Raw genomic sequence first — 25,732 nt, 5'->3', positions numbered from 1 at the left:
TGTATTGCTAACCATTACACCATATTGGCATTACACAAAACAGTACATCAGAGGAAAAGACCCTTCAGCCCACTGGGTTGTGTCAAACTAATTAAATTTGTAATTAATCCTTTCTCTTTACACATTGTCCATACCACACTCCCCTCCCATTCCCTGCATATTCGCTTCTCTACCAGGATTCTCTATTTGGCTCAACCTTCACTGCTAATAGCACGTACCAGGCACCCACCACTCCACATTCGCAAAACTTTGTCCTCTCACATCTCCCAGCTTAACTGCATCTCCACTAGATAATTTAAAGATACAGCACTGCCAAATTACACCCATGTGACCAAATAACCTACTAACCCGTATGTCTTTGGATTGTAGAAGGAAACCAGAGCACCCAGAGGAAACCCATGCAGTCACGGGGAGAACGTACACACTCCTTACAGACGGTCGCGGGAATTGAACCAGGATCACTGGTGATGTATCTGTTGTACTACGAAAACATAGAACAGGCCATTCAGCCCACAATGTTGTACCATGCATACACTTATTCCTATGAGCCTTTAATGCAATTCATTACAATACTATGAAGGTATGGTTACCACATCAAGTGGTTTTTAATATATGGACTGAAATGACTTAAGAACATCTGTAAAAGTGAAACATTCGTTACCTGGCAACAGCTGGTAACGTGATTAATGAAACATAGAGCAGAGAGATCACAATTCTTCTGATCTTATGTAAATAGAAAGGTTTTTATCCCTCATTGACAATTCAGGATAAATGTAATGCAGTAAACTTTCCAAACCAATTTTGCAAACATTGTACACAAAAATAACTGCCCCTCACCACTGCACCAATCCTGGGCCAATTAAACTCAGATACTTATAGAGTCATTTAACTGCAACAGGAAAATGCCGGCTGAAGTGTTTTGGAAATCCTATCAGCAGAGGAAATGACTGAGGTGTTGTGGAGAAGACAGAAGACTGCTCTTCCAGGGACATACTCAATGAACACCTCTGGTCCCAGGAATGAAAGAGTTGATGCATAAGGAGCTTTTGATGGCTCTGGGCTATACTCACTGAAGTTTTGAAGAATGGGAGGGGTGTAATCTCATTGAAACCTATCAAATATTGAAAGGCCTAGATGGACTGAGCGTAGAGAGGATGTTTCCCATAGTCAGGGAGTCTAGGACCAAAGGGCACATCCAAAGGATAGAGGGACATCCTTTAGCCAGAGGTTGGTGAATCTGCGGAATCCATCACCAGAACAGCTGTAGAGGCCGAGTCATTGGGTATATCTGAACAGGAGTTTGATAGGCTTTTGATTAGTAAGGGCATCAAAGGTTACGGACAGAAGGCAGGTGAATGGGGTTGAGAGGGATAATAATTCAGTCATGTCAGAATGGTGGAGCAGACTCGATGGGATGAATGGGCAAATTCTGTTCCTAAGTCTTATTATGGTCTTATGTTATAAGTGCGATGTCACAGAGTCTTACAGCACTAAACCTGGCCCTTTGGCCCAAATAGCTCGATTTTGTTAGTTTCGGAGGAGATCTCTTATGTTACCAAAGGCAGATTTTTATAGTGGAGAGCATTCTTTCTGGCAGCATCACAGCCTGGTACAGAGCCTCCACTATGCAGGATGATACATTGGAGGCTGTAGAGGGCTGTGGACTCCTAGAGCTCGATCACAGACACAACACTCTCCACCATTGAGGGCATCTGCAAAAGCTGGTATCTCAAGAAGACAGCATTCATCATTAAGATACAACACCGAGTCATGTCAGCTGCATAAATTCTCCAAAGACTCAGCAATAGCTGGGTTTATAAGGGGAGGACAGGAGTATGAATACAGGGCCCTGTGGAGGACTTTGTGCAAGCTGAATCATCTGCAGCTCAGCATCAGTAAGACAAGGGAAATGGTGATGGACTTTAGGAAGAATAAGCCTGCACTGCTCCCTGCTACTATTGATAGTGAGGACGCAGATGTGGTGAGTACCTGGGGTGCAGCTGGATGACAGACTTGAGTGGAGCACCAACACAGAGACTGTGTACAAGAAGGGCCAGAGTTGCCTCTACTTCCTGAGGAGACTGAGGTCCTTTGAAGTGTGCAGACCTCTCCTTCACATGTTCTACCAGTCTGTTGTCACCAGTACAACACAGGTGATGCCAACAGGCTCGATAACCTGATTAGAAAGGCTGACTCTGTTATAGGAGTCAAATGGGACACACTGGAGGCTGTGGTAGGACACAGGACCCTACGGAAAATCCTGGCAATTCTGGACAATGTTTCTCACCCTCTGCGTGCCACCTTGTCTGAACAGTGATAGACTAAGACAACTGCACTGCTCAAAAGAGTCATTCTTATCCTCAGCCATTAGGCTCTGTAATGAGTAAACCTAAATCTGGGGAAGTGATGACCCCCTCTTGTTAGACTGTTTGTGGTAACTTAGCTTTTATTCTTTCTACTTTTGTCTATCTATCTAAGGACACTCACGGCTCAGGACATGCCGTCTTCTCATTACAACCATCAGGGAGAAGGTACAGGAGACTGTAAGCCGACGTTCACTACTTTAGGAACAGTTCCTTCCACTCCACCATCAGCTCATGAACTTATGAAACTACTTTAATGGTGTTTCGCACTCTTTATCTGTTTTGTAACTTATGTCTTGCATTGTCCTACACATGTTGTGTGTGATATATGTTGTGTGAGTGCAGCATGGTCCAGGGGAGCCTGTTTCATATGTTGTATTTATGTACAATCAGGCGGCAATAAACTTGAGCTTCTGATTCCAGGATGCAATGGGGCTTTATCCCCACCTGGTGGCAGAACCTGCATTTGCAGTGTTCCCAATACCTGGAAACTTGCAGGACTCCCTGGCAGCTTCAGTGCTAATAGCAGGAACTCAGCCGATGCGGTGCAGCAACCGACTGTATACCGCTGAAGAAAGTAGCCAACTCAGCGTTAAGATAGGTTAGGACTTTAATGGGAACTTGTCATTACTGCCTTCTGAAAGATACTTAGTAGCTGCCGAGGCTCACAAGTAACTCACTGCTGCCCTGTGTGGTGAGAGTGCACACATCTACAAGGATGTTCTCCCTATGACTGCCTGGGTTTCCTTCGGGTGCTCCAATTCCCTCCCACGGTCCAAAGGCGTCTGGTCAAGATGGCAACTGCTTACACAGCTACTTCGGTCGACATCTTCTGGATAGATAATGAAACAATATATTTTACTTCCTCTATGTCTTTTGTCTTGAACGTGATTCTGGAACTGTGAGTTGAAGTTTAGAGATCAGCACTTGGCAGTCTCTGAGAGGATTCCGGGAGGCAGAGGCAGTCTGCGTGAACCTCATGGAAAGATGGCTGAGGGATGGGGTGCAAATCAATGTTCAACTCCAATTTGCCGATTAAAGCTTCCATTGTTTGCTGACTAAAGCGACGACGGAGATTGAAAGATCAAACTGAACGTGGAAGGTGATCGCCAGCTGCCTGCCTTTGTACCTCTGGGGGGTCACTCTGCTTCCGGAGAGAAGAGATGCCTTTTGATACCAGCTGGGATCGCTCTGCTACGGATGGGGGAGACTGGTTTTGATCAATGGGGGATCGCTCTGCTATGGATGGGGAGACTGGTTTTGATCAATGGGGAATCACTCTGCTATGGATGGGGGAGACAGGTTTTGATCAATCGGGGATCGCGCTGCTACGGATGGGGGAGACTGGTTTTGATCAATGGGGGATCTCTCTGCTACGGATGGGGAGACTGGTTTTGATCAATGGGGGATCGCTCTGCTACGGATGGGGGAGACTGGTTTTGATCAATGGGGGATTGCCCTGCTACGGATGGGGGAGACTGGTTTTGATCAATGGGGGATCACTCTGCTACGGATGGGGGAGACTGGTTTTCATCAATGGGGGATCGCTCTGCTACGGATGGGGGAGAATGGTTTTCATCAATGGGGGATCGCTCTGCTACGGATGAAGGAGACTGGTTTTGATCAAAGGGGGATCGCTCTGCTACGGATGGGGGAGACCGGTTTTCATCAGTGGGGGATCGCTCTGCTACGGATGGGGGAGACTGGTTTTGATCAATCGGGGATCGCTCTGCTACGGATGGGGGAGAATGGTTTTCATCAATGGGGGAACGCTCTGCTACGGATGAAGGAGACTGGTTTTGATCAATCGGGGATCGCTCTGCTACGGATGGGGGAGACTGGTTTTGATCAATCGGGGATCGCTCTGCTACGGATGGGGGAGACTGGTTTTGATCAGAGGGGGATCGCTCCGCGACGGATGGGGGAGACTGGTTTTGATCAGAGGGGGATCGCTCCGCTACGGAAGGGGGAGACTGGTTTTGATCAGAGGGGGATCGCTCCGCGACGGATGGGGGAGACTGGTTTTGATCAATGGGAAATCGCTCTGCTACGGATGAAGGAGATTGGTTTTGATGAGTGAGAGATCGCACTGCTACGGATGGGGGAGACAGGTTTTAATCAATCGGAGATCGCTCTGCTACGGATGGGGGGGACTGGTTTTGATCAATGGGGGATCGCGCTGCTACGGATGGGGTAGACTGGTTTTGATCAATGGGGAATCACTCTGCTACGGATGGGTGAGACTGGTTTTGATCAATGGGGGATCGCTCTGCTACGGAAGGGGGAGACTGGTTTTGATCAATCGGGGATCACTCTGCTACGGATGGTGGAGACTGCTTTTGATCAATGGGGGATTGCTCTGCTACAGATGGGGGAGACAGGTTTTGATCAAAGGGGGATCGCTCTGCTACGGATAGGGGAGACCGGTTTTGATCAATGGGGGATCGCTCTGCTACAGATGGGGGAGACTGGTTTTGATCAATGGGGATTGCTCTGCTACGGATGGGGGAGACTGGTTTTGATCAATGGGGGATCGCTCTGCTACGGATGGGGGAGACAGGTTTAGATCAGTGGGGGATCGCTCAGCTACAGATGGGGTAGACTAGTATTGATCAATGGGGGATCGCTCTGCTACGAATGGGGTAGACTGGTTTTGATCAATGGGGAATCACTCTGCTACGGATGGGGGAGAATGGTTTTCATCAATGGGGGATTGCTCTGCTACGGATGAAGGAGACTGGTTTTGATCAAAGGGGGATCGCTCTGCTACGGATGGGGGAGACCGGTTTTCATCAGTGGGGGATCGCTCTGCTACGGATGGGGGAGACTGGTTTTGATCAATCGGGGATCGCTCTGCTACGGATGGGGGAGAATGGTTTTCATCAATGGGGGAACGCTCTGCTACGGATGAAGGAGACTGGTTTTGATCAATGGGGGATCGCTCTACTACGGATGGGGGAGACCGGTTTTCATCAGTGCGGGATCGCTCTGCTACGGATGGGGGAGACTGGTTTTGATCAATCGGGGATCGCTCTGCTACGGATGGGGGAGACTGGTTTTGATCAGAGGGGGATCGCTCCGCGACGGATGGGGGAGACTGGTTTTGATCAGAGGGGGATCGCTCCGCTACTGATGGGGGAGACTGGTTTTGATCAGAGGGGGATCGCTCCGCGACGGATGGGGGAGACTGGTTTTGATCAATGGGAAATCGCTCTGCTACGGATGAAGGAGATTGGTTTTGATGAGTGAGAGATCGCACTGCTACGGATGGGGGAGACAGGTTTTAATCAATCGGAGATCGCTCTGCTACGGATGGGGGGGACTGGTTTTGATCAATGGGGGATCGCGCTGCTACGGATGGGGTAGACTGGTTTTGATCAATGGGGAATCACTCTGCAACGGACGGGGGAGACTGGTTTTGATCAATGGGGGATCGCTCTGCTACGGATGGGTGAGACTGGTTTTGATCAATGGGGGATCGCTCTGCTACGGAAGGGGGAGACTGGTTTTGATCAATCGGGGATCACTCTGCTACGGATGGTGGAGACTGCTTTTGATCAATGGGGGATTGCTCTGCTACAGATGGGGGAGACAGGTTTTGATCAAAGGGGGATCGCTCTGCTACGGATAGGGGAGACCGGTTTTGATCAATGGGGGATCGCTCTGCTACAGATGGGGGAGACTGGTTTTGATCAATGGGGATTGCTCTGCTACGGATGGGGGAGACTGGTTTTGATCAATGGGGGATCGCTCTGCTACGGATGGGGGAGACAGGTTTAGATCAGTGGGGGATCGCTCAGCTACAGATGGGGTAGACTAGTATTGATCAATGGGGGATCGCTCTGCTACGAATGGGGTAGACTGGTTTTGATCAATGGGGAATCATTCTGCAATGGACGGGGGAGACTGGTTTTGATAAATGGGGGATCGCTCTGCTACGGATGCGGGAGATCGGTTTTGATCAATGGGGGATTGCTCTGCTACAGATGTGGGAGATCGGTTTTGATCCATGGGGGATCGCTCTGCAACGGATGAAGGAGATTGGTTTTGATCAGTGAGATATCGCTCTGCTACGGATGGGGGAGACTGGTTTTGATCAATGGGGGATCGCTCTGCTACGGATGCGGGAGACTAGAATTGATCAATGGGGGATCGCTCTGCTACAGATGGGGGAGACTGGTTTTGATCAATGGGGGATTGCTCTGCCACGGATGTGGAGACTGGTTTTGATCAATGGGGGATCGCTCAGCTACGGATGAAGGAGATTGGTTTTGATCAAAGGGGGATCGCTCTGCTACGGATGGGGGAGACTGGTTTTGATCAATCGGGGAACGCTCTGCTACGGATGGGGGAGACTGGTTTTTATCAATGAGGGATCACTCTGCAACGGACGGGGGAGACTGGTTTTGATCAATGGGGGATCGCTCTGCTACGGATGGGTGAGACTGGTTTTGATCAATGGGGGATCGCTCTGCTACGGAAGGGGGAGACTGGTTTTGATCGAAGGGGCATCGCTCTGCTACGGATGGGGTAGGCTGGTTTAGATCAATGGGGGATCGCTCTGCTATGGATGAAGGAGACAGGTTTTGATCAATGTGGGATCGCTCTGCTACGGATGGGGGGGACTGGTTTTGATCAATGGGGGATCGCTCTGCTACGGATGCGGGAGATCGGTTTTGATCAATGGGGGATCGCACTGCAACGGATGAAGGAGATTGGTTTTGATCAGTGAGAGATCGCTCTGCTATGGATGGGGGAGACTGGTTTTGATCAATGGGGGATCGCTCTGCTACGGATGGGGGGGACTGGTTTTGATCAATGGGGGATAGCTCTGCGACAGATGAAGGAGACTGGTTTTGATCAATGGGGGATCACTCTGCTACGGATGCGGGAGATCGGTTTTGATCAATGGGGGATCGCTCTGCTACGGAAGGGGGAGACTGGTTTTGATCAGAGGGGGATCGCTCCGCGACGGATGGGGGAGACTGGTTTTGATCAATGGGAAATCGCTCTGCTACGGATGAAGGAGATTGGTTTTGATGAGTGAGAGATCGCACTGCTACGGATGGGGGAGACAGGTTTTAATCAATCGGAGATCGCTCTGCTACGGATGGGGGGGACTGGTTTTGATCAATGGGGGATCGCGCTGCTACGGATGGGGTAGACTGGTTTTGATCAATGGGGAATCACTCTGCAACGGACGGGGGAGACTGGTTTTGATCAATGGGGGATCGCTCTGCTACGGATGGGTGAGACTGGTTTTGATCAATGGGGGATCGCTCTGCTACGGAAGGGGGAGACTGGTTTTGATCAATCGGGGATCACTCTGCTACGGATGGTGGAGACTGCTTTTGATCAATGGGGGATTGCTCTGCTACAGATGGGGGAGACAGGTTTTGATCAAAGGGGGATCGCTCTGCTACGGATAGGGGAGACCGGTTTTGATCAATGGGGGATCGCTCTGCTACAGATGGGGGAGACTGGTTTTGATCAATGGGGATTGCTCTGCTACGGATGGGGGAGACTGGTTTTGATCAATGGGGGATCGCTCTGCTACGGATGGGGGAGACAGGTTTAGATCAGTGGGGGATCGCTCAGCTACAGATGGGGTAGACTAGTATTGATCAATGGGGGATCGCTCTGCTACGAATGGGGTAGACTGGTTTTGATCAATGGGGAATCATTCTGCAATGGACGGGGGAGACTGGTTTTGATAAATGGGGGATCGCTCTGCTACGGATGCGGGAGATCGGTTTTGATCAATGGGGGATTGCTCTGCTACAGATGTGGGAGATCGGTTTTGATCCATGGGGGATCGCTCTGCAACGGATGAAGGAGATTGGTTTTGATCAGTGAGATATCGCTCTGCTACGGATGGGGGAGACTGGTTTTGATCAATGGGGGATCGCTCTGCTACGGATGCGGGAGACTAGAATTGATCAATGGGGGATCGCTCTGCTACAGATGGGGGAGACTGGTTTTGATCAATGGGGGATTGCTCTGCCACGGATGTGGAGACTGGTTTTGATCAATGGGGGATCGCTCAGCTACGGATGAAGGAGATTGGTTTTGATCAAAGGGGGATCGCTCTGCTACGGATGGGGGAGACTGGTTTTGATCAATCGGGGAACGCTCTGCTACGGATGGGGGAGACTGGTTTTTATCAATGAGGGATCACTCTGCAACGGACGGGGGAGACTGGTTTTGATCAATGGGGGATCGCTCTGCTACGGATGGGTGAGACTGGTTTTGATCAATGGGGGATCGCTCTGCTACGGAAGGGGGAGACTGGTTTTGATCGAAGGGGCATCGCTCTGCTACGGATGGGGTAGGCTGGTTTAGATCAATGGGGGATCGCTCTGCTATGGATGAAGGAGACAGGTTTTGATCAATGTGGGATCGCTCTGCTACGGATGGGGGGGACTGGTTTTGATCAATGGGGGATCGCTCTGCTACGGATGCGGGAGATCGGTTTTGATCAATGGGGGATCGCACTGCAACGGATGAAGGAGATTGGTTTTGATCAGTGAGAGATCGCTCTGCTATGGATGGGGGAGACTGGTTTTGATCAATGGGGGATCGCTCTGCTACGGATGGGGGGGACTGGTTTTGATCAATGGGGGATAGCTCTGCGACAGATGAAGGAGACTGGTTTTGATCAATGGGGGATCACTCTGCTACGGATGCGGGAGATCGGTTTTGATCAATGGGGGATCGCTCTGCTACGGAAGGGGGAGACTGGTTTTGATCAGAGGGGGATCGCTCCGCGACGGATGGGGGAGACTGGTTTTGATCAATGGGAAATCGCTCTGCTACGGATGAAGGAGATTGGTTTTGATGAGTGAGAGATCGCACTGCTACGGATGGGGGAGACAGGTTTTAATCAATCGGAGATCGCTCTGCTACGGATGGGGGGGACTGGTTTTGATCAATGGGGGATCGCGCTGCTACGGATGGGGTAGACTGGTTTTGATCAATGGGGAATCACTCTGCAACGGACGGGGGAGACTGGTTTTGATCAATGGGGGATCGCTCTGCTACGGATGGGTGAGACTGGTTTTGATCAATGGGGGATCGCTCTGCTACGGAAGGGGGAGACTGGTTTTGATCAATCGGGGATCACTCTGCTACGGATGGTGGAGACTGCTTTTGATCAATGGGGGATTGCTCTGCTACAGATGGGGGAGACAGGTTTTGATCAAAGGGGGATCGCTCTGCTACGGATAGGGGAGACCGGTTTTGATCAATGGGGGATCGCTCTGCTACAGATGGGGGAGACTGGTTTTGATCAATGGGGATTGCTCTGCTACGGATGGGGGAGACTGGTTTTGATCAATGGGGGATCGCTCTGCTACGGATGGGGGAGACAGGTTTAGATCAGTGGGGGATCGCTCAGCTACAGATGGGGTAGACTAGTATTGATCAATGGGGGATCGCTCTGCTACGAATGGGGTAGACTGGTTTTGATCAATGGGGAATCACTCTGCAATGGACGGGGGAGACTGGTTTTGATAAATGGGGGATCGCTCTGCTACGGATGCGGGAGATCGGTTTTGATCAATGGGGGATTGCTCTGCTACAGATGTGGGAGATCGGTTTTGATCCATGGGGGATCGCTCTGCAACGGATGAAGGAGATTGGTTTTGATCAGTGAGAGATCGCTCTGCTACGGATGGGGGAGACTGGTTTTGATCAATGGGGGATCGCTCTGCTACGGATGCGGGAGACTAGAATTGATCAATGGGGGATCGCTCTGCTACAGATGGGGGAGACTGGTTTTGATCAATGGGGGATTGCTCTGCCACGGATGTGGAGACTGGTTTTGATCAATGGGGGATCGCTCAGCTACGGATGAAGGAGATTGGTTTTGATCAAAGGGGGATCGCTCTGCTACGGATGGGGGAGACTGGTTTTGATCAATCGGGGAACGCTCTGCTACGGATGGGGGAGACTGGTTTTTATCAATGAGGGATCACTCTGCAACGGACGGGGGAGACTGGTTTTGATCAATGGGGGATCGCTCTGCTACGGATGGGTGAGACTGGTTTTGATCAATGGGGGATCGCTCTGCTACGGAAGGGGGAGACTGGTTTTGATCGAAGGGGCATCGCTCTGCTACGGATGGGGTAGGCTGGTTTAGATCAATGGGGGATCGCTCTGCTATGGATGAAGGAGACAGGTTTTGATCAATGTGGGATCGCTCTGCTACGGATGGGGGGGACTGGTTTTGATCAATGGGGGATCGCTCTGCTACGGATGCGGGAGATCGGTTTTGATCAATGGGGGATCGCACTGCAACGGATGAAGGAGATTGGTTTTGATCAGTGAGAGATCGCTCTGCTATGGATGGGGGAGACTGGTTTTGATCAATGGGGGATCGCTCTGCTACGGATGGGGGGGACTGGTTTTGATCAATGGGGGATAGCTCTGCGACAGATGAAGGAGACTGGTTTTGATCAATGGGGGATCACTCTGCTACGGATGCGGGAGATCGGTTTTGATCAATGGGGGATCGCTCTGCAACGGATGAAGGAGATTGGTTTTGATCAGTGAGAGATCGCTCTGCTACGGATGGGGGAGACTGGTTTTGATCAATGGGGGATCGCTCTGCTACGGATGGGGGGGACTGGTTTTGATCAATGGGGGATAGCTCTGCGACAGATGAAGGAGACTGATTTTAATCAAAGGGGAATCGCTCTGCTACGGATGGGGGAGACAGGTTTAGATCAGTGGGGGATCGCTCAGCTACGGATGGGGTAGACTAGTATTGATCAATGGGGGATCGCTCTGCTACGGATGCGGGAGACTGGTTTTGATCAATGGGGGAACTCTCTGCTATGGATGAAGGAGACAGGTTTTGATCAATGGGGGATCGCTCTGCTACGGATGGGGGAGACTGGTTTTGATCAATGGGGGATCGCTCTGCTACGGATGGGTGAGACTGGTTTTGATCAATCGGGGATCGCTCAGCTACGGATGAAGGAGATTGGTTTTGATCAAAGGGGGATCGCTCTGCTACGGATGGGGGAGACTGGTTTTGATCAATCGGGGATCGCTCTGCTACGGATGGGGGAGACTGGTTTTTATCAATGAGGGATCGCTCTGCTACGGATGGGGTAGGCTGCTTTTGATCAATCGGGGATCGCTCTGCTACGGATGGGGGAGACTGGTTTTGATCAATGGGGGATCTCTCTGCTACGGATGGGGGAGACTGGTTTTGATCGAAGGGGCATCGCTCTGCTACGGATGGGGTAGGCTGGTTTAGATCAATGGGGGATCGCTCTGCTATGGATGAAGGAGACAGGTTTTGATCAATGTGGGATCGCTCTGCTACGGATGGGGGGGACTGGTTTTGATCAATGGGGGATCGCTCTGCTACGGATGCGGGAGATCGGTTTTGATCAATGGGGGATCGCACTGCAACGGATGAAGGAGATTGGTTTTGATCAGTGAGAGATCGCTCTGTTATGGATGGGGGAGACTGGTTTTGATCAATGGGGGATCGCTCTGCTACGGATGGGGGGGACTGGTTTTGATCAATGGGGGATAGCTCTGCGACAGATGAAGGAGACTGGTTTTGATCAATGGGGGATCACTCTGCTACGGATGCGGGAGATCGGTTTTGATCAATGGGGGATAGCTCTGCGACAGATGAAGGAGACTGGTTTTAATCAAAGGGGAATCGCTCTGCTACGGATGGGGGAGACAGGTTTAGATCAGTGGGGGATCGCTCAGCTACGGATGGGGTAGACTAGTATTGATCAATGGGGGATCGCTCTGCTACGGATGCGGGAGACTGGTTTTGATCAATGGGGGAACTCTCTGCTATGGATGAAGGAGACAGGTTTTGATCAATGGGGGATCGCTCTGCTACGGATGGGGGAGACTGGTTTTGATCAATGGGGGATCTCTCTGCTATGGATGAAGGAGACAGGTTTTGATCAATGAGGGATCGCTCTGCTACGGATGGGTGAGACTGGTTTTGATCAATCGGGGATCGCTCAGCTACGGATGAAGGAGATTGGTTTTGATCAAAGGGGGATCGCTCTGCTACGGATGGGGGAGACTGGTTTTGATCAATCGGGGATCGCTCTGCTACGGATGGGGGAGACTGGTTTTTATCAATGAGGGATCGCTCTGCTACGGATGGGGTAGGCTGCTTTTGATCAATCGGGGATCGCTCTGCTACGGATGGGGGAGACTGGTTTTGATCAATGGGGGATCTCTCTGCTACGGATGGGGGAGACTGGTTTTGATCGAAGGGGCATCGCTCTGCTACGGATGGGGTAGGCTGGTTTAGATCAATGGGGGATCGCTCTGCTATGGATGAAGGAGACAGGTTTTGATCAATGGGGGATCGCTCTGCTATGGATGGGTGAGACTGGTTTTGATCAATGGGGGATCGCTCTGCTACAGATGCGGGAGATCGGTTTTGATCAATGGGGGATCGCTCTGCAACGGATGAAGGAGATTGGTTTTGATCAGTGAGAGATCGCTCTGCTACGGATGGGGGAGACTGGTTTTGATCAATGGGGGATCGCTCTGCTATGGATGGGGGGGACTGGTTTTGATCAATGGGGGATAGCTCTGCGACAGATGAAGCAGACTGGTTTTAATCAAAGGGGAATCGCTCTGCTACGGATGGGGGAGACAGGTTTAGATTAGTGGGGGATCGCTCAGCTACGGATGGGGTAGACTAGTATTGATCAATGGGGGATCGCTCTGCTACGGAAGCGGGAGACTGGTTTTCATCAATGAGGGATCTCTCTGCTATGGATGAAGGAGACAGGTTTTGATCAATGGGGGATTGCTCTGCTACGGATGGGGGAGACTGGTTTTGATCAATGGGGGATCTCTCTGCTATGGATGAAGGAGACAGGTTTTGATCAATGGGGGATCGCTCTGCTACGGATGGGGGGGACTGGTTTTGATCAATGGGGGATAGCTCTGCGACAGATGAAGGAGACTGGTTTTGATCAATGGGGGATCACTCTGCTACGGATGCGGGAGATCGGTTTTGATCAATGGGGGATCGCTCTGCTACGGAAGGGGGAGACTGGTTTTGATCAGAGGGGGATCGCTCCGCTACGGATGGGGGAGACTGGTTTTGATCAGAGGGGGATCGCTCCGCGACGGATGGGGGAGACTGGTTTTGATCAATGGGGATTGCTCTGCTACGGATGGGGGAGACTGGTTTTGATCAATGGGGGATCGCTCTGCTACGGATGGGGGAGACAGGTTTAGATCAGTGGGGGATCGCTCAGCTACAGATGGGGTAGACTAGTATTGATCAATGGGGGATCGCTCTGCTACGAATGGGGTAGACTGGTTTTGATCAATGGGGAATCATTCTGCAATGGACGGGGGAGACTGGTTTTGATAAATGGGGGATCGCTCTGCTACGGATGCGGGAGATCGGTTTTGATCAATGGGGGATTGCTCTGCTACAGATGTGGGAGATCGGTTTTGATCCATGGGGGATCGCTCTGCAACGGATGAAGGAGATTGGTTTTGATCAGTGAGAGATCGCTCTGCTACGGATGGGGGAGACTGGTTTTGATCAATGGGGGATCGCTCTGCTACGGATGCGGGAGACTAGAATTGATCAATGGGGGATCGCTCTGCTACAGATGGGGGAGACTGGTTTTGATCAATGGGGGATTGCTCTGCCACGGATGTGGAGACTGGTTTTGATCAATGGGGGATCGCTCAGCTACGGATGAAGGAGATTGGTTTTGATCAAAGGGGGATCGCTCTGCTACGGATGGGGGAGACTGGTTTTGATCAATCGGGGAACGCTCTGCTACGGATGGGGGAGACTGGTTTTTATCAATGAGGGATCACTCTGCAACGGACGGGGGAGACTGGTTTTGATCAATGGGGGATCGCTCTGCTACGGATGGGTGAGACTGGTTTTGATCAATGGGGGATCGCTCTGCTACGGAAGGGGGAGACTGGTTTTGATCGAAGGGGCATCGCTCTGCTACGGATGGGGTAGGCTGGTTTAGATCAATGGGGGATCGCTCTGCTATGGATGAAGGAGACAGGTTTTGATCAATGTGGGATCGCTCTGCTACGGATGGGGGGGACTGGTTTTGATCAATGGGGGATCGCTCTGCTACGGATGCGGGAGATCGGTTTTGATCAATGGGGGATCGCACTGCAACGGATGAAGGAGATTGGTTTTGATCAGTGAGAGATCGCTCTGCTATGGATGGGGGAGACTGGTTTTGATCAATGGGGGATCGCTCTGCTACGGATGGGGGGGACTGGTTTTGATCAATGGGGGATAGCTCTGCGACAGATGAAGGAGACTGGTTTTGATCAATGGGGGATCACTCTGCTACGGATGCGGGAGATCGGTTTTGATCAATGGGGGATCGCTCTGCTACGGAAGGGGGAGACTGGTTTTGATCAGAGGGGGATCGCTCCGCTACGGATGGGGGAGACTGGTTTTGATCAGAGGGGGATCGCTCCGCGACGGATGGGGGAGACTGGTTTTGATCAATGGGAAATCGCTCTGCTACGGATGAAGGAGATTGGTTTTGATGAGTGAGAGATCGCACTGCTACGGATGGGGGAGACAGGTTTTAATCAATCGGAGATCGCTCTGCTACGGATGGGGGGGACTGGTTTTGATCAATGGGGGATCGCGCTGCTACGGATGGGGTAGACTGGTTTTGATCAATGGGGAATCACTCTGCAACGGACGGGGGAGACTGGTTTTGATCAATGGGGGATCGCTCTGCTACGGATGGGTGAGACTGGTTTTGATCAATGGGGGATCGCTCTGCTACGGAAGGGGGAGACTGGTTTTGATCAATCGGGGATCACTCTGCTACGGATGGTGGAGACTGCTTTTGATCAATGGGGGATTGCTCTGCTACAGATGGGGGAGACAGGTTTTGATCAAAGGGGGATCGCTCTGCTACGGATAGGGGAGACCGGTTTTGATCAATGGGGGATCGCTCTGCTACAGATGGGGGAGACTGGTTTTGATCAATGGGGATTGCTCTGCTACGGATGGGGGAGACTGGTTTTGATCAATGGGGGATCGCTCTGCTACGGATGGGGGAGACAGGTTTAGATCAGTGGGGGATCGCTCAGCTACAGATGGGGTAGACTAGTATTGATCAATGGGGGATCGCTCTGCTACGAATGGGGTAGACTGGTTTTGATCAATGGGGAATCACTCTGCAATGGACGGGGGAGACTGGTTTTGATAAATGGGGGATCGCTCTGCTACGGATGCGGGAGATCGGTTTTGATCAATGGGGGATTGCTCTGCTACAGATGTGGGAGATCGGTTTTGATCCATGGGGGATCGCTCTGCAACGGATGAAGGAGATTGGTTTTGATCAGTGAGAGATCGCTCTGCTACGGATGGGGGAGACTGGTTTTGATCAATGGGGGATCGCTCTGCTACGGATGCGGGAGACTAGAATTGATCAATGGGGGATCGCTCTGCTACAGATGGGGGAGACTGGTTTTGATCAATGGGGGATTGCTCAGCCACGGATGTGGAGACTGGTTTTGATCAATGGGGGATCGCTCAGCTACGGATGAAGGAGATTGGTTTTGATCAAAGGGGGATCGCTCTGCTACGGATGGGGGAGACTGGTTTTGATCAATCGGGGAACGCTCTGCTACGGATGGGGGAGACTGGTTTTTATCAATGAGGGATCACTCTGCAACGGACGGGGGAGACTGGTTTTGATCAATGGGGGATCGCTCTGCTACGGATGGGTGAGACTGGTTTTGATCAATGGGGGATCGCTCTGCTACGGAAGGGGGAGACTGGTTTTGATCGAAGGGGCATCGCTCTGCTACGGATGGGGTAGGCTGGTTTAGATCAATGGGGGATCGCTCTGCTATGGATGAAGGAGACAGGTTTTGATCAATGTGGGATCGCTCTGCTACGGATGGGGGGGACTGGTTTTGATCAATGGGGGATCGCTCTGCTACGGATGCGGGAGATCGGTTTTGATCAATGGGGGATCGCACTGCAACGGATGAAGGAGATTGGTTTTGATCAGTGAGAGATCGCTCTGCTATGGATGGGGGAGACTGGTTTTGATCAATGGGGGATCGCTCTGCTACGGATGGGGGGGACTGGTTTTGATCAATGGGGGATAGCTCTGCGACAGATGAAGGAGACTGGTTTTGATCAATGGGGGATCACTCTGCTACGGATGCGGGAGATCGGTTTTGATCAATGGGGGATCGCTCTGCAACGGATGAAGGAGATTGGTTTTGATCAGTGAGAGATCGCTCTGCTACGGATGGGGGAGACTGGTTTTGATCAATGGGGGATCGCTCTGCTACGGATGGGGGGGACTGGTTTTGATCAATGGGGGATAGCTCTGCGACAGATGAAGGAGACTGATTTTAATCAAAGGGGAATCGCTCTGCTACGGATGGGGGAGACAGGTTTAGATCAGTGGTGGATCGCTCAGCTACGGATGGGGTAGACTAGTATTGATCAATGGGGGATCGCTCTGCTACGGATGCGGGAGACTGGTTTTGATCAATGGGGGAACTCTCTGCTATGGATGAAGGAGACAGGTTTTGATCAATGGGGGATCGCTCTGCTACGGATGGGGGAGACTGGTTTTGATCAATGGGGGATCGCTCTGCTACGGATGGGTGAGACTGGTTTTGATCAATCGGGGATCGCTCAGCTACGGATGAAGGAGATTGGTTTTGATCAAAGGGGGATCGCTCTGCTACGGATGGGGGAGACTGGTTTTGATCAATCGGGGATCGCTCTGCTACGGATGGGGGAGACTGGTTTTTATCAATGAGGGATCGCTCTGCTACGGATGGGGTAGGCTGCTTTTGATCAATCGGGGATCGCTCTGCTACGGATGGGGGAGACTGGTTTTGATCAATGGGGGATCTCTCTGCTACGGATGGGGGAGACTGGTTTTGATCGAAGGGGCATCGCTCTGCTACGGATGGGGTAGGCTGGTTTAGATCAATGGGGGATCGCTCTGCTATGGATGAAGGAGACAGGTTTTGATCAATGTGGGATCGCTCTGCTACGGATGGGGGGGACTGGTTTTGATCAATGGGGGATCGCTCTGCTACGGATGCGGGAGATCGGTTTTGATCAATGGGGGATCGCACTGCAACGGATGAAGGAGATTGGTTTTGATCAGTGAGAGATCGCTCTGTTATGGATGGGGGAGACTGGTTTTGATCAATGGGGGATCGCTCTGCTACGGATGGGGGGGACTGGTTTTGATCAATGGGGGATAGCTCTGCGACAGATGAAGGAGACTGGTTTTGATCAATGGGGGATCACTCTGCTACGGATGCGGGAGATCGGTTTTGATCAATGGGGGATAGCTCTGCGACAGATGAAGGAGACTGGTTTTAATCAAAGGGGAATCGCTCTGCTACGGATGGGGGAGACAGGTTTAGATCAGTGGGGGATCGCTCAGCTACGGATGGGGTAGACTAGTATTGATCAATGGGGGATCGCTCTGCTACGGATGCGGGAGACTGGTTTTGATCAATGGGGGAACTCTCTGCTATGGATGAAGGAGACAGGTTTTGATCAATGGGGGATCGCTCTGCTACGGATGGGGGAGACTGGTTTTGATCAATGGGGGATCTCTCTGCTATGGATGAAGGAGACAGGTTTTGATCAATGAGGGATCGCTCTGCTACGGATGGGTGAGACTGGTTTTGATCAATCGGGGATCGCTCAGCTACGGATGAAGGAGATTGGTTTTGATCAAAGGGGGATCGCTCTGCTACGGATGGGGGAGACTGGTTTTGATCAATCGGGGATCGCTCTGCTACGGATGGGGGAGACTGGTTTTTATCAATGAGGGATCGCTCTGCTACGGATGGGGTAGGCTGCTTTTGATCAATCGGGGATCGCTCTGCTACGGATGGGGGAGACTGGTTTTGATCAATGGGGGATCTCTCTGCTACGGATGGGGGAGACTGGTTTTGATCGAAGGGGCATCGCTCTGCTACGGATGGGGTAGGCTGGTTTAGATCAATGGGGGATCGCTCTGCTATGGATGAAGGAGACAGGTTTTGATCAATGGGGGATCGCTCTGCTATGGATGGGTGAGACTGGTTTTGATCAATGGGGGATCGCTCTGCTACAGATGCGGGAGATCGGTTTTGATCAATGGGGGATCGCTCTGCAACGGATGAAGGAGATTAGTTTTGATCAGTGAGAGATCGCTCTGCTACGGATGGGGGAGACTGGTTTTGATCAATGGGGGATCGCTCTGCTATGGATGGGGGGGACTGGTTTTGATCAATGGGGGATAGCTCTGCGACAGATGAAGCAGACTGGTTTTAATCAAAGGGGAATCGCTCTGCTACGGATGGGGGAGACAGGTTTAGATTAGTGGGGGATCGCTCAGCTACGGATGGGGTAGACTAGTATTGATCAATGGGGGATCGCTCTGCTACGGAAGCGGGAGACTGGTTTTCATCAATGAGGGATCTCTCTGCTATGGATGAAGGAGACAGGTTTTGATCAATGGGGGATTGCTCTGCTACGGATGGGGGAGACTGGTTTTGATCAATGGGGGATCTCTCTGCTATGGATGAAGGAGACAGGTTTTGATCAATGGGGGATCGCTCTGCTACGGATGGGTGAGACTGGTTTTGATCAATCGGGGATCGCTCTGCTACGGATGAAGGAGACTGGTTTTGATCAATGGGGGATCGCTCTGCTACAGATGGGGAAGACTGGTTTTGATCAATGGGGGATCGCTCTGCTACGGAAGGGGGAGACAGGTTTTGATCAATCGGGGATCGCTCTGCTACGGATGAAGGAGACTGGTTTTGATCAATCGGTGATCGCTCTGCTACGGATGGGGGAGACTGGTTTTGATCAATGGGGGATCTCTCTGCTACGGATGGGGAGACTGGTTTTGATCAATGGGGGATCGCTCTGCTACGGATGGGGGAGACTGGTTTTGATCAATGGGGGATTGCCCTGCTACGGATGGGGGAGACTGGTTTTGATCAATGGGGGATCACTCTGCTACGGATGGGGGAGACTGGTTTTGATCAATCGGGGATCGCTCTGCTACGGATGGGGGAGACTGGTTTTGATCAACGGGGGATCACTCCGCTACGGATGGGGGAGAATGGTTTTCATCAATGGGGGATCGCTCTGCTACGGATGGGGGAGAATGGTTTTCATCAATGGGGGATCGCTCTGCTACGGATGAAGGAGACTGGTTTTGATCAATGTGGGATCGCTCTGCTACGGATGTGGGAGACCGGTTTTCATCAGTGGGGGATCGCTCTGCTACGGATGGGGGAGACTGGCTTTGATCAATCGGGGATCGCTCTGCTACGGATGGGGGAGAATGGTTTTCATCAATGGGGAATCGCTCTGCTACGGATGAAGGAGACTGGTTTTGATCAATGGGGGATCGCTCTGCTACGGATGGGGGAGACCGGTTTTCATCAGTGGGGGATCGCTCTGCTACGGATGGGGGAGACTGGTTTTGATCAATCGGGGATCGCTCTGCTACGGATGGGGGAGACTGGTTTTGATCAGAGGGGAATTGCTCCGCGACGGATGGGGGAGACTGGTTTTGATCAATCGGGGATCGCTCTGCTACGGATGGGGGAGACTGGTTTTTATCAATGAGGGATCGCTCTGCTACGGATGGGGTAGGCTGGTTTTGATCAATCGGGGATCGCTCTGCTACGGATGGGGGAGACTGGTTTTGATCAATGGGGGATCTCTCTGCTACGGATGGGGGAGACTGGTTTTGATCGAAGGGGCATCTCTCTGCTACGGATGGGGTAGGCTGGTTTAGATCAATGGGGGATCGCTCTGCTATGGATGAAGGAGACAGGTTTTGATCAATGTGGGATCGCTCTGCTACGGATGGGGGGGACTGGTTTTGATCAATGGGGGATCGCTCTGCTACGGATGCGGGAGATCGGTTTTGATCAATGGGGGATCGCACTGCAACGGATGAAGGAGATTGGTTTTGATCAGTGAGAGATCGCTCTGCTATGGATGGGGGAGACTGGTTTTGATCAATGGGGGATCGCTCTGCTACGGATGGGGGGGACTGGTTTTGATCAATGGGGGATAGCTCTGCGACAGATGAAGGAGACTGGTTTTGATCAATGGGGGATCACTCTGCTACGGATGCGGGAGATCGGTTTTGATCAATGGGGGATCGCTCTGCAACGGATGAAGGAGATTGGTTTTGATCAGTGAGAGATCGCTCTGCTACGGATGGGGGAGACTGGTTTTGATCAATGGGGGATCGCTCTGCTATGGATGAAGGAGACAGGTTTTGATCAATGGGGGATCGCTCTGCTACGGATGGGGGAGACTGGTTTTGATCAATGGGGGATCTCTCTGCTACGGATGGGGGAGACTGGTTTTGATCAATGGGGGATCTCTCTGCTATGGATGAAGGAGACAGGTTTTGATCAATGGGGGATCGCTCTGCTACGGATGGGTGAGTGGTTTTGATCAATCGGGGATCGCTCAGCTACGGATGAAGGAGATTGGTTTTGATCAAAGGGGGATCGCTCTGCTACGGATGGGGGAGACTGGTTTTGATCAATCGGGGATCGCTCTGCTACGGATGGGGGAGACTGGTTTTTATCAATGAGGGATCGCTCTGCTACGGATGGGGTAGGCTGCTTTTGATCAATCGGGGATCGCTCTGCTACGGATGGGGGAGACTGGTTTTGATCAATGTGGGATCTCTCTGCTACGGATGGGGGAGACTGGTTTTGATCGAAGGGGCATCGCTCTGCTACGGATGGGGTAGGCTGGTTTAGATCAATGGGGGATCGCTCTGCTATGGATGAAGGAGACAGGTTTTGATCAATGGGGGATCGCTCTGCTACGGATGGGGGGGACTGGTTTTGATCAATGGGTGATAGCTCTGCGACAGATGAAGGACAGTGGTTTTGATCAATGGGGGATCGCTCTGCAACGGATGAAGGAGATTGGTTTTGATCAGTGAGAGATCGCTCTGCTACGGATGGGGGAGACTGGTTTTGATCAATGGGGGATCGCTCTGCTACGGATGCGGGAGACTAGAATTGATCAATGGGGGATCGCTCTGCTACAGATGGGGGAGACTGGTTTTGATCAATGGGGGATTGCTCTGCCACGGATGTGGAGACTGGTTTTGATCAATGGGGGATCGCTCAGCTACGGATGAAGGAGATTGGTTTTGATCAAAGGGGGATCGCTCTGCTACGGATGGGGGAGACTGGTTTTGATCAATCGGGGATCGCTCTGCTACGGATGGGGGAGACTGGTTTTTATCAATGAGGGATCGCTCTGCTACGGATGGGGTAGGCTGATTTTGATCAATCGGGGATCGCTCTGCTACGGATGGGGTAGACTGGTTTTGATCAATGGGGGATCTCTCTGCTACGGATGGGGGAGACTGGTTTTGATCGAAGGGGCATCGCTCTGCTACGGATGGGGTAGGCTGGTTTAGATCAATGGGGGATCGCTCTGCTATGGATGAAGGAGACAGGTTTTGATCAATGTGGGATCGCTCTGCTACGGATGGGGGGGACTGGTTTTGATCAATGGGGGATCGCTCTGCTACGGATGCGGGAGATCGGTTTTGATCAATGGGGGATCGCACTGCAACGGATGAAGGAGATTGGTTTTGATCAGTGAGAGATCGCTCTGCTATGGATGGGGGAGACTGGTTTTGATCAATGGGGGATCGCTCTGCTACGGATGGGGGGGACTGGTTTTGATCAATGGGGGATAGCTCTGCGACAGATGAAGGAGACTGGTTTTGATCAATGGGGGATCACTCTGCTACGGATGCGGGAGATCGGTTTTGATCAATGGGGGATAGCTCTGCGACAGATGAAGGAGACTGGTTTTAATCAAAGGGGAATCGCTCTGCTACGGATGGGGGAGTCAGGTTTAGATCAGTGGGGGATCGCTCAGCTACGGATGGGGTAGACTAGTATTGATCAATGGGGGATCGCTCTGCTACGGATGCGGGAGACTGGTTTTGATCAATGGGGGAACTCTCTGCTATGGATGAAGGAGACAGGTTTTGATCAATGGGGGATCGCTCTGCTACGGATGGGGGAGACTGGTTTTGATCAATGGGGGATCTCTCTGCTATGGATGAAAGAGACAGGTTTTGATCAATGAGGGATCGCTCTGCTACAGATGCGGGAGATCGGTTTTGATCAATGGGGGATCGCTCTGCAACGGATGAAGGAGATTGGTTTTGATCAGTGAGAGATCGCTCTGCTACGGATGGGGGAGACTGGTTTTGATCAATGGGGGATCGCTCTGCTATGGATGGGGGGGACTGGTTTTGATCAATGGGGGATAGCTCTGCGACAGATGAAGCAGACTGGTTTTAATCAAAGGGGAATCGCTCTGCTACGGATGGGGGAGACAGGTTTAGATTAGTGGGGGATCGCTCAGCTACGGATGGGGTAGACTAGTATTGATCAATGGGGGATCGCTCTGCTACGGAAGCGGGAGACTGGTTTTCATCAATGAGGGATCTCTCTGCTATGGATGAAGGAGACAGGTTTTGATCAATGGGGGATTGCTCTGCTACGGATGGGGGAGACTGGTTTTGATCAATGGGGGATCTCTCTGCTATGGATGAAGGAGACAGGTTTTGATCAATGGGGGATCGCTCTGCTACGGATGGGTGAGACTGGTTTTGATCAATCGGGGATCGCTCTGCTACGGATGGGGGAGACTGGTTTTGATCAATCGGGGATCGCTCTGCTACGGATGGGGGAGACTGGTTTTTATCAATGAGGGATCGCTCTGCTACGGATGGGGTAGGCTGCTTTTGATCAATCGGGGATCGCTCTGCTACGGATGGGGGAGACTGGTTTTGATCAATGGGGGATCTCTCTGCTACGGATGGGGGAGACTGGTTTTGATCGAAGGGGCATCGCTCTGCTACGGATGGGGTAGGCTGGTTTAGATCAATGGGGGATCGCTCTGCTATGGATGAAGGAGACAGGTTTTGATCAATGTGGGATCGCTCTGCTACGGATGGGGGGGACTGGTTTTGATCAATGGGGGATCGCTCTGCTACGGATGCGGGAGATCGGTTTTGATCAATGGGGGATCGCACTGCAACGGATGAAGGAGATTGGTTTTGATCAGTGAGAGATCGCTCTGTTATGGATGGGGGAGACTGGTTTTGATCAATGGGGGATCGCTCTGCTACGGATGGGGGGGACTGGTTTTGATCAATGGGGGATAGCTCTGCGACAGATGAAGGAGACTGGTTTTGATCAATGGGGGATCACTCTGCTACGGATGCGGGAGATCGGTTTTGATCAATGGGGGATAGCTCTGCGACAGATGAAGGAGACTGGTTTTAATCAAAGGGGAATCGCTCTGCTACGGATGGGGGAGACAGGTTTAGATCAGTGGGGGATCGCTCAGCTACGGATGGGGTAGACTAGTATTGATCAATGGGGGATCGCTCTGCTACGGATGCGGGAGACTGGTTTTGATCAATGGGGGAACTCTCTGCTATGGATGAAGGAGACAGGTTTTGATCAATGGGGGATCGCTCTGCTACGGATGGGGGAGACTGGTTTTGATCAATGGGGGATCTCTCTGCTATGGATGAAGGAGACAGGTTTTGATCAATGAGGGATCGCTCTGCTACGGATGGGTGAGACTGGTTTTGATCAATCGGGGATCGCTCAGCTACGGATGAAGGAGATTGGTTTTGATCAAAGGGGGATCGCTCTGCTACGGATGGGGGAGACTGGTTTTGATCAATCGGGGATCGCTCTGCTACGGATGGGGGAGACTGGTTTTTATCAATGAGGGATCGCTCTGCTACGGATGGGGTAGGCTGCTTTTGATCAATCGGGGATCGCTCTGCTACGGATGGGGGAGACTGGTTTTGATCAATGGGGGATCTCTCTGCTACGGATGGGGGAGACTGGTTTTGATCGAAGGGGCATCGCTCTGCTACGGATGGGGTAGGCTGGTTTAGATCAATGGGGGATCGCTCTGCTATGGATGAAGGAGACAGGTTTTGATCAATGGGGGATCGCTCTGCTATGGATGGGTGAGACTGGTTTTGATCAATGGGGGATCGCTCTGCTACAGATGCGGGAGATCGGTTTTGATCAATGGGGGATCGCTCTGCAACGGATGAAGGAGATTGGTTTTGATCAGTGAGAGATCGCTCTGCTACGGATGGGGGAGACTGGTTTTGATCAATGGGGGATCGCTCTGCTATGGATGGGGGGGGACTGGTTTTGATCAATGGGGGATAGCTCTGCGACAGATGAAGCAGACTGGTTTTAATCAAAGGGGAATCGCTCTGCTACGGATGGGGGAGACAGGTTTAGATTAGTGGGGGATCGCTCAGCTACGGATGGGGTAGACTAGTATTGATCAATGGGGGATCGCTCTGCTACGGAAGCGGGAGACTGGTTTTCATCAATGAGGGATCTCTCTGCTATGGATGAAGGAGACAGGTTTTGATCAATGGGGGATTGCTCTGCTACGGATGGGGGAGACTGGTTTTGATCAATGGGGGATCTCTCTGCTATGGATGAAGGAGACAGGTTTTGATCAATGGGGGATCGCTCTGCTACGGATGGGTGAGACTGGTTTTGATCAATCGGGGATCGCTCTGCTACGGATGAAGGAGACTGGTTTTGATCAATGGGGGATCGCTCTGCTACAGATGGGGAAGACTGGTTTTGATCAATGGGGGATCGCTCTGCTACGGAAGGGGGAGACAGGTTTTGATCAATCGGGGATCGCTCTGCTACGGATGAAGGAGACTGGTTTTGATCAATCGGTGATCGCTCTGCTACGGATGGGGGAGACTGGTTTTGATCAATGGGGGATCTCTCTGCTACGGATGGGGAGACTGGTTTTGATCAATGGGGGATCGCTCTGCTACGGATGGGGGAGACTGGTTTTGATCAATGGGGGATTGCCCTGCTACGGATGGGGGAGACTGGTTTTGATCAATGGGGGATCACTCTGCTACGGATGGGGGAGACTGGTTTTGATCAATCGGGGATCGCTCTGCTACGGATGGGGGAGACTGGTTTTGATCAACGGGGGATCACTCCGCTACGGATGGGGGAGAATGGTTTTCATCAATGGGGGATCGCTCTGCTACGGATGGGGGAGAATGGTTTTCATCAATGGGGGATCGCTCTGCTACGGATGAAGGAGACTGGTTTTGATCAAAGTGGGATCGCTCTGCTACGGATGTGGGAGACCGGTTTTCATCAGTGGGGGATCGCTCTGCTACGGATGGGGGAGACTGGCTTTGATCAATCGGGGATCGCTCTGCTACGGATGGGGGAGAATGGTTTTCATCAATGGGGAATCGCTCTGCTACGGA

At 51.8% G+C, this 25,732-nt stretch overlaps 1 long non-coding RNA gene across 1 annotated transcript in view; it reads right to left on the bottom strand.

Moving 5' to 3' along the window:
• Window positions 1–25,732, bottom strand: part of LOC132396522 (uncharacterized) — a 210,608-nt gene that overhangs the window by 29,607 nt on the left and 155,269 nt on the right. The window contains exon 2 of the long non-coding RNA XR_009513004.1: window positions 349–481. This is a non-coding gene — a long non-coding RNA (uncharacterized LOC132396522). The remainder of the gene's footprint in view (window positions 1–348; window positions 482–25,732) is intronic.

This window comes from Hypanus sabinus, chromosome 7 (assembly GCF_030144855.1).
Source record: "Hypanus sabinus isolate sHypSab1 chromosome 7, sHypSab1.hap1, whole genome shotgun sequence".
NCBI classification, from domain to species: Eukaryota; Metazoa; Chordata; class Chondrichthyes; order Myliobatiformes; family Dasyatidae; genus Hypanus; species Hypanus sabinus.
The sequence above is the reverse complement of the archived record's forward strand: the minus strand, read 5'-3'. Positions and strand labels throughout refer to the sequence as shown.